This window comes from Hippocampus guttulatus, chromosome 5 (assembly GCF_054856545.1).
Source record: "Hippocampus guttulatus isolate MCC_2025c chromosome 5, RoL_Hgut_1.0, whole genome shotgun sequence".
Taxonomy (NCBI): domain Eukaryota; kingdom Metazoa; phylum Chordata; class Actinopteri; order Syngnathiformes; family Syngnathidae; genus Hippocampus; species Hippocampus guttulatus.
Window position 1 is genome coordinate 17015136 of NC_141265.1, and position 10583 is coordinate 17025718.

At 42.4% G+C, this 10583-nt stretch overlaps 1 long non-coding RNA gene across 2 annotated transcripts; it reads right to left on the reverse strand.

The window, feature by feature from the left end:
* Nucleotides 1-1088: 1088 nt before the first annotated feature.
* Nucleotides 1089-10294, reverse strand: LOC147205289 (uncharacterized). Of its 2 annotated transcripts, XR_015100951.1 has the most exons (5): nucleotides 9955-10294; nucleotides 5111-5167; nucleotides 3161-5038; nucleotides 1951-2182; nucleotides 1089-1865 (listed from the first exon to the last, which is right to left on the reverse strand). It is a non-coding gene; the product is annotated as an uncharacterized LOC147205289 (long non-coding RNA). The 2 variants fall into 2 exon arrangements; XR_015100950.1 differs by lacking the exon at nucleotides 9955-10294 and having other exon boundaries at nucleotides 5111-5285.
* Nucleotides 10295-10583: the final 289 nt, after the last annotated feature.

Sequence of the window (10583 nt, forward strand, 5' to 3'; positions counted from 1 at the left end):
ACACTATTAGTTTGAATTACTCTCGAATTAAATAGATTTAGAAAATGACTCATCTGTGTCTCCGGCATATTTTCCACCGTGTCTCTTATGATCGTACCTAATGCACCTTGCCGTTATGTTCTTGAGAGAAAGAAATTGTATGTTGGTGCAAGCTGAGCCCTCAGTCATGTGTGAAAACCGAGCATTAAGTCTGTTAATGAGGAAAACAAACAAATTGGTAAAATAAATATATAGCATCCCCGCAAAGCATAAGCTATCGTATGCATGTGAAATAAGTGGACTGAAGATTTGTATTAAGATTCTTTCTTCAGAGGCTCATTTGTTGACAAATGCGATTCATGGCTGGAGGCGGTGAGATTTGACCAATTATCCATGTGTGCCATTGAGCATCCCTGCTCTAGCTGCATATAATAATGCATGTGTTTGGCTCCACAGCACCCACTGGAAAGCCCATTCAAACCGTTCAGCCAGCACTGAAGCTCGCGGGGAACCTCAAATTTAAATCACTGTGTGCCTAATAAAGCAGCAATTGAAAAGACATTAAAACACATGATGTTATTTCTTGGTGCAATTTAAACAGCTTGCTAGTGGATATTTTACCAAGAGTGTCTGTATAAACAGAAAAGAGATGTTTACTTTCTTTTAGTTCAGTGATTCCCAACTCGGTGATACGGATCTACAGGCGTACATAAAAACATAAGTGACACAAAAACTGTGCATGCTGCTACAACATCTTAAACTTCCAATCCAGAACAGGACATTTGTTGAGTGTAGTTCAGTTGTAAGTACAAGACATAATCATTTAATTCCTTAGAATGATTTTCAATTTGATATTATTTGCAATACATTTGAATGGAATCTTTATCGAAGTAGAGTTGTTCTATTTTCTTCTAGTAATGTCCAAACTGTGCCTAATGTTAGGGTGGATTAGTTTATGATTATGTATTTGGAGTGCTTAGATTTGTATTTTTGTTTTAGGGGGCACCGTATTTGGTTGTAAAAGTTTGAGAATTTCGTTTCGTTTGTTTATTGAACATAAAACATATACAGTAATAATTTGACAAAAAGTAAGGTAAGTAAAATAGTAAAAAGGAAAGAGAAATCAGTCATCATTCAACACAGTTATAATGTTCAAGGGAGTAGGAAGAAGTAAAGAATCACTGTTATAGTTGCTTAGTTTTATCTTCACAGCACCACCGTCCAAAAGTCACGCTTGCAATCTGTGAGTGTCCTGTTCTTTTGACGCTTTATCAGATTCAAGCTAGTATGAACGTGCTATAAATTATACAATAAAACAGTCTTGCATCAGTTAACAGATACGTGTAAACACTGAAGAGGCTTCCTGACATACGGTGTGTTTTTTGGGGGGGGGGTTTTTGGGTGTGATCATTGGGATCAGGTCAGCATATTCTTCTTAAAAAAAATAAAGATAAAAAGGAATATAAGGTGTATATACTGTCGAAGTGAGAGCATCAGACAAACACATGGTTGGGTGTAGAGTTAGCCAAACAACAAACACAAAGCGACATGAATAATTTCAACCGGTCCTCATACTCTGTGCGATATCTTTTTTTGCGCGACGATATGTATCCGGTTTGGACGAGAAGTCCTCTGAAGGTCAGTCGACTCTTTGACGCAGATTTGGCTGCTCGCACAGAGCGCAGGTGACAGCCATGCATTATGTAGAAGACAGGAAGGGACGACCGGATGTAACATTAAGACATTCACACGCGAGATGAGAGAAGCACGGTTGACTTTGAAATGATTCCGCTGACATGAACATGAAGAGAGGAGGGTGAGCCCATATGCAGAAGAAAGCTTGCAGCTTTCAGACACCGGGGGAGTTGGAGTCTGGTGGTTGGACCCTGATCAGCAAGGGGAAGGAGGCGTGGGGGATATTGATGATTAGTTATGTCCGGTGACTCGCAAACTTCTGCATTGCATACTGACCTGAAAGCCCTTTTAGGTCACCAATATTCTGAGTTTCCTCCCTAGAGGAGTTTGGCTCGGCCTTCACAGCAGTCAACTTCACTTGCTACTTGATTGCAGTTTTTTTCTGCCTTCACTTTGGTCCTCAGGAAGGAAAACGCTGATCATGATATTTTAGGTTGAGATCAGGGCCACTTACTTGAAGAATATTTTCTTCTTTCTGCAAGTCTTGAGGTGCCGTTGCAGGATCTCACTGAAAGATAAATGAATAATTTCTTTCACAAAGAAAAAAAAAACCTTATCACAGAGTCAAAAGAAGCCAAGAATATGCTGTTGAAGATCGTTATTTTTCTTTCTCTGAGAACAGCTCATGATGCCTCCAACATGGTTGAAGCTGGGTCATGGCAGGGGCGTGCAGAACTGTACTAATGGAAAAGGCTGTTTTGTGTTTATTGATGATGAGACGGTTGATAAAAGCAACGGGATGGATTTGAGGTCTATAGGAACGTTAAAAAAAATCAATACGACCGTGCTTTTTGTGCAGCCGGAGAACAACCTGAAGCTTTTTTACATTTTTTATTATGGAAGCAACTGAAGAGCTTTTGAGGGCAAATAAAAGGAATACATTTTAATGGGCAAGTCAATTCAAAGGTCTGATCTATCCTCACTGGAAGCGCCAAAGCGTCAAAAATATACTTAGAACACTACAATGACCCAAAAATTGTAATACAGTAATGTAAAAGTCCCAAGTGCTCATCAAAAATGCGAGAGCGGTTTTATTTCTCTTTTCCTTATTTATGCCACTCGAGCGACCCCGCATACCGCACGTGAAAATCATTCTGTAATTTGCCAATCACTGCGACAGAGCGTGCATTTCACTTCATAAGCAGACCTAACAAGCAGCAAGTGAACGTGAGCGCAAAGGAAACCCGGCAGAGCAGCCCCAGTGAGGAAAACGACATGTTTAAGTGACGTTTGTGGACTCTCGACTTCAAGCAGTCATTGACTGCGAGGTTTTTCTTCGATGTATCGAAAAAAATGATAATTGTATGCAAAATTATGTCTCGTCCAGGCAAGTAACGAGCACTAAGTCCACAGTGGAAGCTTACCACCCACCATAAGCTGCTACTCCTTCATCCTTTGCAGCACTATGATGGCTCCTTTGCAATTTAAAAAAAAACCTCTTCCACACAAGGTAACATTGTTTGAAATGGTTATATAATATATTCACCAGCCAGTTGACTAACATCGCCCTCCGAGGACTCCTCGCAGGGTCACATCTGTCCTCCATTGTGGTCGGGAGGGACGCCTCAAGTCAAGCACATTCATCATCTTCAAAGTTGTTGATGATATTTTTTATTAACTGTGAAAGATTAATGCTTCAGATTAGGCGCACTGCAGGAACTGGCGTCTTGTTCACTGTCCACGGATGGTTTTACAGGAATAATAGTGATATATTTTCATTTGCAGTGAAAGGGAGATATCACATCAAGCAAATGTCATTTGGGCTTATTCCTCCCAGCGGTGGAGGGGGTAGCGTCACACCAGATCTAGCAGTCTGAACTGTTTTCAGCCTGTATTTTATTATGATTGTTTATTTTTTTACATACAGACTTTGGAGTGACTTGCAGAATTTATTAATATGATGTTTTTGGTGCAATTTCCTGTATAATTTCCTCTGACCATATTACTCCAGTCCTAAAGGCCTTACACTGGCTCCCGATGAGAATAGATTTTTAAATTCTGCTACTGGGCTATAAATCACTGAATGCTTTAGGTCATAGGTGTCAAACTCAGGTCCGGGAGGGCCGCTGTCCTGCATGTTTTCCAAGTCTCCCTGTTGCAACACACCTGATTCAAATGATCAGATCATCAGCAAGCTCTGCGCCAGCCTGATGTTGAACCTGTTCATTTGAATCAGGTGTGTTGCAACAGAGAGACTTGGAAAACATGCAGGGTTTGACACATAGTTTGACACCTATGTTTTAGGTTGTGAATACATGAAAGAAATGCAGATTGGATATCAACCCAGTAAGGCTCTGAGATCTGGGATTAATGAGACTAGCCCTGAGTTCATCCTAAACATGGTGAAGCTGCATTTAGCTGTTATGCCGCACAAAAATGGAATAAGTAAAGACAACCCAGAGAGTGTAAATGCTTTTCAATCCACATTAAAATCTTTGCCCCTCCATACCTTTAATAAAGGTCCCCTAAAAACATTGAAATCATGTTTATTCTTATTCCTTGTTATTTTAGAAGTCCACTTTTATTTATTTTAAGTTTTCTGCCCCTGTGATAAAATGATGTCATGCTGCTTTTGTTTTCGTTGCTTGTTTTTTTTTTTTTTTTGTAAATGCTGTTGTGTTTTTGTTTGTAGCTCCACACTCTCGAGAGTTAAATCAACACTTTTAAAATAGTTAAATATTTAACACTGGGAGAGAGTAATTTTGTTTTACTCGCCAAGCAGAGTAAAATGAACACTAAAAGAGTGGAGAAGTAACTTGTCAGACAGTTGTTTTCCCTCTGTGTTAGTTTAACTCCTTAACTGGGAGTAGATCGCCAGTCTCCTGAGTCCAAAGTCACCAGTGCTGCATACAATATCATTCATTTTTGGACCAATTAAGTCATTGAATACCACCCCTTTTCACTGGAGCAACCCCCTCAATCCCTCACATTTTACTGAATTTTGACTGATTTGCAAGGCCCACAGAATTTTCTGTCCTATGGCTATATATACATGCAACCTGTCAAAAGAAAGGTGAGACTCTTCTTTCAGCAGAAAAGAAAGTTTGTTTCTAGCTTTCTCCGTTCGTTGGCAATCAGCATTAGAAAACTGCTAGGTTTGATGGAAAATGCCGATTTTCTGCAGAAATCCAGAGAAAATGAGCTTTTTGTAAAAGCATGCATTTCAAGTTTTACACTATTTTTTGCTTTTGTGGCAGCTCAAATACCTCAATAATGTGTTCCTCCTACAAAAGAACATTACAAATAATGTTTTTGTCGCAAAACTATTGAACTATGAACAAAAGTGCAGCTGTGGAGAAGATGGTTTTTGGCTTCCATCCAGTTTGTCACCATCGATTCATCCCACCACATCCAGATGCACGACCTATAAATTATAGAAACATAAAAAGTTGCAAATATATCTTGCTGCAAAGTGAGGTACAATCATTTTATTTACCTTTCTTTCCACCACCAAAGCGAGGAGTCGTCATCTTTTGGCTTCTGGTTGGACAATCTGTAATGTATAGAAGTATGTACAATTACCACACTTTTATTTTTCTATTTTTTTTTATTGTTGCTTTCCACTTACATTTCAGCATCTCTCACACACACATACATGCTCGCACACTGCTATTTACACCATTCATTCCACGTTGCTCAGCATCCAATTTGAAATGAACTGGAATATGAATTTAACACGAGTGGTTTTAGCAGAGTTGAGCGGACCAAATGTGTCCTGTTTTTTTTGTTTGTTTTTTGAAAACCTATGGCGACGTGCAAGTCAGCGCATTTTTTCATCCACATCTACGAGACGCATCAACCGTACATAAATGATGAGTGTTACTGGCAACTTCATAGTATAGCGGGGAATGTAGTGGTACATAAAAGTGACTGAGGAGGCATAAGAAGTGATGAAGTTTTGAATGGGAACTTGCAAGCTAGTCACCAGTTAGCTCCTCGTTCCAGCGGCTCTGGCGAGGACTCTCAGCTGCTTTCCGTTATGTCCGAAGGCACATATTCGTCCGACATCGCGATCCAAATCGCTCTCCAATTCATCGTTTTCGCCGTCGTCTTTACGAGACGATTCCAACGAATCGCTGACGTGTGCCCGGCGTCGGCCATGCGAAGCAATGCAGCCTCTTTGCCGTCATCGCTGGAAGTCGCCGGGGAGACGATTTGTGGGCGACGTGGGGCATCGGGAGGCACAAAATGCTCTGCCAAGCGATGATCGCTGACGTGGAGCAAGTTCATCTTCATCAGATGAACTCGAAACTCGGCGTGAGCTATGCGGGCTGCGTGTAGCACGCCATGTTTGTGCAGGCTGACGTTCGTTTGACGGGTGCCGCTTTCGATTAGTGACGGAAGCGTCATTTTCTCTTCCACACAAACACCATCTCCTTTGTTGTTTTGTTTCGAGGACGCTTTTATACCGAAATTTTTTTTTTTTATAGTTATTTCCTTTTCTCCATCGTTGCTAGTTGCTAATGTTCCAATCCACTATCCACATATGCCCCTCCTTCACTGTACGCCCTTTCTACTACTTCTGCTGCGTGATCCTGGTTGATTTTTGCACCACTGCCACCCGATGGCCATTTTTTTGCTATTTAACATTGCCGTCAAGCCTAATCCTGTGGTGAGAAGTTGCATTGGACTCTCTTGCACCCTCCCCCATGAAAACACGTGATTGACGTATTAATACGTCATGGGGAGGGAACGGCTATGCGCAAATTGACGTATTTATACGTCAAAGGGTGTAAATGAGTTAAGGACAACTGGAACGAATGAATGCAAAACATGTAAAGAGAGAATCTTTGGAAGGGAGTGTCTGAGGCTAAGACTCAAAAAGAGTAATAATGAAAGGCAGTTAATGCAGGCACGCAAATATACGACACACAAGGGGATGAACTCCACGGGCTTCAAAATGGTTCTCGCAGGTACTACTGCCATTAGGAAGTGTGCACGGTGCCTCTTGATTAGTCCTTCAACAGGCTGCAAATTCTTAATCTTAATCTGTCTCTTATCGCCGGTGCCAGTTGAGGTGGCCCTCAGACCACCACTTGGCTTATCCCCATAACTCGGCCATTTCTCCTCATTAGTGCTTTAAAGGACGATGTGGCTTGGTGTGATCATGCGGCACTGCACTGTTCGCTTGATAGTGCTCTTCTCGTTTTGTGCCCTATGAATGAAGTGCGTCTCCCGTGCGGTCGCTTTTTTTTTTTTTTTTTGCAACTCATGTTAAAATGGTAAAAATTGCGCAAACGTGGAGGTAATCAGATGGATGTGAGACAATCATCATCACATTTGCTTGGTGAAAATGAATGCGGGCACAGGTTTGTGCAAAAGAAAACTTCATACATACCGCATATTTAGTTCCGCACTTAAAATTCCCATGATGCAACATTTTAAAGTTTCTACAACCGATTCTATTCATCGTGTTGATTTCCAGTTGCAGTTGGCACCCTCAACAACAATGCAGATGAAATGAATTGTAGGAATACATCATGTACTTCTGACAACTTGCTTTCAAGGATACATGCTACTTTTTCTTCCAGTGAGAACCAGCCAACTGGGACAGCACATGTTGAAACTTGCCTCCAGCTTTTTGGTAAATTCTGATCGTTCGACACAAACTCACAGTCATTTGAACGGCAATGCTCGAATCCCAGAGCAGCCCGGGCCAAAAACAAGATGTAAATAAATGATGAAAAAAAGTGAATGGAGAAAAACACCAGCGAAATAGAAAGACAGCGCACAAAAATGGCATCTTTTTTTTTCAATTAACCCTTTCAGGGGTAGCGGTTATTACAGTAGACAGCGTTTGTTATCGGGTTACAGGGTGCATGAAAGGATTAAAATGATAGCCCCCCCTGAGTTGTGTGAAAGCGATCACATTTTGTGGATTGCTTTGCTCGATCTGCCACTAGAAACTGTAAAATATCACACAACATCAAGTGTTGCCTCACAAGCAACAGACATGGACGACGTTTCCGTGCAGTCAATATGCGCGATTTCTGAAACATTTGGAATAACCCGTTGACATGAATGAGCGCACGGGATGTTTCCTGTAGTTTCTTCCTTGTTTGTTTGTTTTCTTGAGTGAATGCGTTTGTTTTGGAATTCTGCTGCTATTAAAAGATCATTTGGAATGACAGAGAACTGAATATGTAGTTGTCACTAAAACATGTCCACGAGCAAATTGTTTCAAAAGTGACATTTTGACATAAATCGAGAAAAGCTTCCACATCTTCGGAAGAGCATTATCCGTTTTCCACTGACAAGACAGACAATCCAAATGGCTCATTAATTAATCCGTGGAGCCTTATCAGACCTCATAGAGGGCTCTTATTGCACGCCCGCTTAAAGAAACCGGAGCCCCCAATTTTCAGGACGGCGCTTACACGCAGCTACTTCAACAACAGCCATCCGAGTAATGAGATAGATGTGAGGACATGGCGTGTTGACAATTAGCTAACGGCAATTAGCTAACGGCAATTCATCTTGCTAGCACCGGGATCGGTATGTGGAGCTACTTGCTTCATACAAATATCTCATTAAGTACTGAATTAGGGTTCAGGATGACCAGTTTTCATGTTTCATAATATTTCCTCTCGCGTCATCAACATATATTTGTAGGTGAACGAGGGGATGACTTTATGTATGGAGATATGTTTTACATCCCTCGCGGGTCAAGGAGGTCAGCATCGCATGCGAGTCCGAATGTGACTTACAGGGTGTTGATGTGGACAGTTGATTTTCTGAGATTCACTATAGTCATTTAAAATGATGTTCCGCAGCAAATATTAATCAGGTTCTGTCTTCGGAGCATGCATTAATGCATAAAAACTGGATGGGGAAAAAAAATGTTGAGGACAGAATAAATGATGCTGTTGAACAAGATGTATCACATGGAGCAGTGGGGCAGCAAAAAGGTTCTCCGTCTGAGCCCTGCAGCATTCAACATAAAACAGTGAGCGATGTGGTTTCACACTGTTTGTATCCACTCAAAGCCCAGAGCTTCTTGTATTGAGTGAAATACAAATATGTCTGTGCCTTTGTAAACATGTCGCGGAAAGCGAAGGACAACAATGCAGTTTAGTCGACACTATGAGTCACAGAAGCAACATTTTGAAAAGCGTACAACAACAAATAGAGACACTCGTATAGGAATACATAATGAGCTCGAGACACTGATTTGTTGAATCTCTGATCGGTTGCCTTTTCTTCAACTTATAGGTGCATATCATATCCAGATGTCTTATTTTAACCCTTTCAGGGACAGCTGATACTACATCCAACCATTCATCCATTTTCTGATCCGCTTTATCCTCATAAGGGTCGTGGGGCATGCGGTACCCTATCCCAGCTGTCAGCAGTTAGGCAGGGGGAACACCCTGAACCGGTTGCCAGCCAATCGCAGGGCACACACAGACGAACAACCATCCGCGCTCAAACTCACACCTAGGGACAATTTAAAGCGCTCCATTAACCTGCCATGCATGTTTTTGGAATGTGGGAGGAAACCGGAGTACCCGAAGAAAACCCACGCAGGCATGGGGGAGAACATGCAAACTCACAGGGACAAGGAGGCCGGAGATGGAATCAAACCCGGTACCTCTGCACTGTAAGGTCGACGCGCTACCCACTGGGCCACCGCAGTTACTACAGTGAACAGCTTATCATGTTATCAGGCTACAGGGTGCACGAAAGGGTTAAGTGGGTGAACACTTACTCACATTCATTCATCCATCCATTCTCCGTTCTGATTGATCCTCACTAGGGTCGCGGGGGGTGCTGGAGCCTATCCCAGCCGTCATACTTTAATCTCGCCAACCCATTGGCTGTCAAATTATGATATGGGTGAGATGGGGGGGGGGGGCAGGGGTGAAAGACAAATGATACCTGCCTGTTCATGTGTGTATATGACCTTGCTTACAGAGAACATTTCTAAGCTGTAACCATCCTGGTTAGAATTGAAGGTCTCCTAGTATGCAGGTTTTCAATACATTCCTCATCCCTCATCAATTGCGTGTCCTGTCTCTACGGCATGTCCAACAGTTTTCCCAATAAACAGCCCCTCCTGGACATGAGTGAGGCGGGCGAACCACTACGCTGCCAGCGATAGTGGTCATTGGAAAGTTTTTCATCCAACCTGCTGTTTCTGATGATGTTTGACCTTTATGTTCATTAAGGTGTTTGAATTCGAGCCCAGCGCGAAGCGTAGAAAGTGCAGCGTGACCAACAGGAAGACGGGAATCCATCAGTATGAGTAACGACCTCGCGGGTGCAGCCAAGACACCTCACCTGTCCAAGCTGAACTACTGGCGTCATCGTTCCTGTGGATGTTTGAACCGCAAGCCAACAAAAAAAAGTGGTTATGCTCGGTGGCCTGACCTCAGCAGATGAGAGCCAGCGAGGACAGCTGCAGGGGACAGATGCCACCATTTCAGGATTTAGAGTGGAATTTCAGCTCTCCAAATACTATTAGGCTGCGCTGTCGTGGAGGCAGCTTCCAAGGATCGGATTCACTCTGCAGGAGTGATTTCCGCAATCCAAGTGAACATTCATCTCAAGACTTATCAGTCATATCGCATATCCCGTACATCGGGAGTAGTGCCGAATACTGCGCGGAATTAGCGTTGGATGCGAGCGGAACCATCTGAGGTTGGCGGTTGGCGGCTTAAAATGGTTTCTTTTTCCAAGTCACAACCTGCCCAGCTTGTCCTTCCTGATCATCCGCGTACTTTAACTTAAGATCTGTGAAGACAAAAACGTCGTGGTTGTTTGTTTACCCTAAGACAGCAACCTCTTTATCAATTGCCTTTGCATTTTTGTCGATGAAATGATCAAGAAAGAGTTTCCCTTTTGATAACGCTACTGAGTCACCTCCTTTGGCTATAATGCAGCACATTTGTGTGCAGAGATGGAGATGG